The following is a 2,522-nucleotide window of genomic DNA, read 5'->3' as shown; positions in this document are numbered from 1 at the left end:
CATGGCGGGGTCTGATTGGCTGATGGGGTCTACTGGGTGCCACCTGGGATGACACCTCATCCTTTGCCACTTGTCGGCCACGTCACTGCCTCTTGGCCGCCACGTCATCGCCACTAGACTGCCACCTGCGTGCCACCTCACCGGGACCCGCCTACTAGACCGCTGACTGTACCCGCCACCTACGTGCCACGTGGAGGACTCTCGTTCACTCTCGCTATTTCGCGGGGTTTAAACTTCGTGCATCTTCCTTTGCGAAATAGCGCGAGCCGTTGATCTCTCTCGAACATGCTCGCTCGTTAACCCGGCCTTCGTCTGCAAAATTTCGCCTGTCTGCCTCAAGAAGCGTGCCTGCATGGGGTCCATTTTGTCTTCATCCAGTCAATTCTTCCTTCACCTCGGGAAGCGTGCTCACGCATGGGCCCACCTTGGGCACCCATGGGCACCTTGTATCAAAAGCCTTTAAGGCTTAGACATTATATTGCTGTGCGTTTTTGCATATAAACACTAAAAACGTCCTTCTCCCAGCGCATGTGGGACAAAGCGATTAAGCCTGGGAATGCCCTTTTGAAGCTTTTCCTGCGTTTTTAATGGCTGCCTTTCATTTGTAACTTGAATGCCTCTATTTTTAAGCAAAGGAGGAGTCTTTAGCATCTTATTTGCTTTGCATTCTCTTGAAAGGCTCATGTGGAGGGAAAATCTGATTGCAAAGAACCTGTAATGAACATGGGTAGCGTTGAACCTCCAACGCAACAAAACTCATTTCAATCAATTGGAGTCTCAGAAACTGTCTGACCAAATACATCAGGAAATCCTTCCCATTTACTTTGATCTCTGACCTCCCAGTACCCACCAATATACTCATATGTGTCCTTTCCTTTCTCTTTACGGAACCACCGTGGCTACCAGCCTCTTTCTTGGAGTTTCCTCGACTGTCGTTGTGACTGTTCCAGTCTCAACTTTTCTACATTTGCCAAATCATATTCACCATTTTCAAGATGTCATTGATCTGGCCTTAACCTTGAGTCAGTTGGTGGAAGTTTTTGCTTTAGATCTGGTGTTAACTCATTAAGTGCTGTTGCAAAGGGCGTTAAGCTGTATCTGCTGTTATTACTAGAAGGCTTGTTTCGTTTCCACAACAAGCAGGCTTCAGACATTGGATCATATCCTTTTGGCTTTGATGTCACATCACCAAGAACAAAATACATACTGTCGTCCCATTTTCCTATTAATGTAGTTACCTTATTCCCAATCCTATCTTGAACAAACCCTTGCACCTAGTGTGGATTTCGATCAATAATAGATTGCTCCTTGAATTTTAGCTTACAAGAGTATTCACCACTTCCCTGTATGCGCATTGTTCCATAGTGATCACAATACAGCTTCCCCAAAATAATATTATAAATGGATGTTGTTACCTTACTCCACTGAAAACACTCTCCATCATCGAATTTGAGTGAAAGAACTCCAACAGGATCAAGCTGGATTGAACGGCCCCAAAACTTTCCTTTTAAATTACTATCCCCCGAAAACTTCCACCCTCTACATTGACATCATCGGCATACTTTCCAGGAGACCACGCAGCCTTGTTGGAGGATACCATCCTTCCAATTCATGTAGAGGGGATTTATGACTTTCAACAGCCAATCGCATTTGCTTGAATGTTTTTATGGCCTCCTAAACTCCACGCAGCTCACCACACCATATTGCACGCAACGTTTTGGATGCGGTTTGCACTGTCTTCTCCCACCATACTCCACGCAAGGGAAGAGCTATGAAGTGCAAGGGGGGAGTATGAACTGGGGCCACCGCTGGAGAACCCACACACCACGCTACGATAGGGAGGGAGAACGTTGGAATTTCAATGCCATTGTTGTTTTCCACATCCCTCCCCAATCTCATACGCTGCTCCAGAGGCTTTTACACAGGGCCATTAACCAGAATTTTAGTACATTCTATCAGCCACACTGTAGAGAAGTCTTTGGTGGATTGTATAGAATGGCCACGCCTAGCCTTTTTGGATAATGATTCTGTAAAAATTTAGTTGTTTCATGTGTTACCTTCACAAATATACTAGCTATAGTCCAGCCTTTGAAATCAATCAACCAAACCATTTGTTCTAACATATGTATTTTCTCTGATTTTGCCATATGGACAAAGTGGGAAACAATGACCACAACCATAGCAACGTTCACTAATTACTCTTGCCTTGGGAAAAACTGGAAACTTGGAAATAGAGCTAGCATTAAGAGGCATATCATTGTAATGAATTGAGCTTTCAAATTTACTTGCACCAGCAGGGCAAACTCTTTCACATGGTCTTGAACAATCAATTGGACAATCTCCTGGATCAAATTGAGCTTTGCGGAAGTGAAAATCTGTGTCATTATTAACACTGATCATTAGCCAAGCCCTTCCCAAGGTTATCCTCTCAACTACATTTCCTGACATACATATCAATTTGCACTTGGTTTTGAACTTTCTTGGCTCTCTCACTGTCCAACCGGCGAATTGTAGTCGAGCTG

The 2,522-nt window shown here is 44.5% G+C and overlaps 1 pseudogene; it reads right to left on the bottom strand.

The window, feature by feature from the left end:
- Positions 1 to 761: 761 nt before the first annotated feature.
- On the bottom strand, positions 762 to 1,544 carry LOC131033588 (oxysterol-binding protein-related protein 1B-like; annotated as a pseudogene).
- Positions 1,545 to 2,522: the final 978 nt, after the last annotated feature.

The sequence above is a fragment of the Cryptomeria japonica genome, chromosome 6 (genome assembly GCF_030272615.1).
Source record: "Cryptomeria japonica chromosome 6, Sugi_1.0, whole genome shotgun sequence".
Taxonomy (NCBI): Eukaryota; Viridiplantae; Streptophyta; class Pinopsida; order Cupressales; family Cupressaceae; genus Cryptomeria; species Cryptomeria japonica.
The sequence above is the reverse complement of the archived record's forward strand: the minus strand, read 5'-3'. Positions and strand labels throughout refer to the sequence as shown.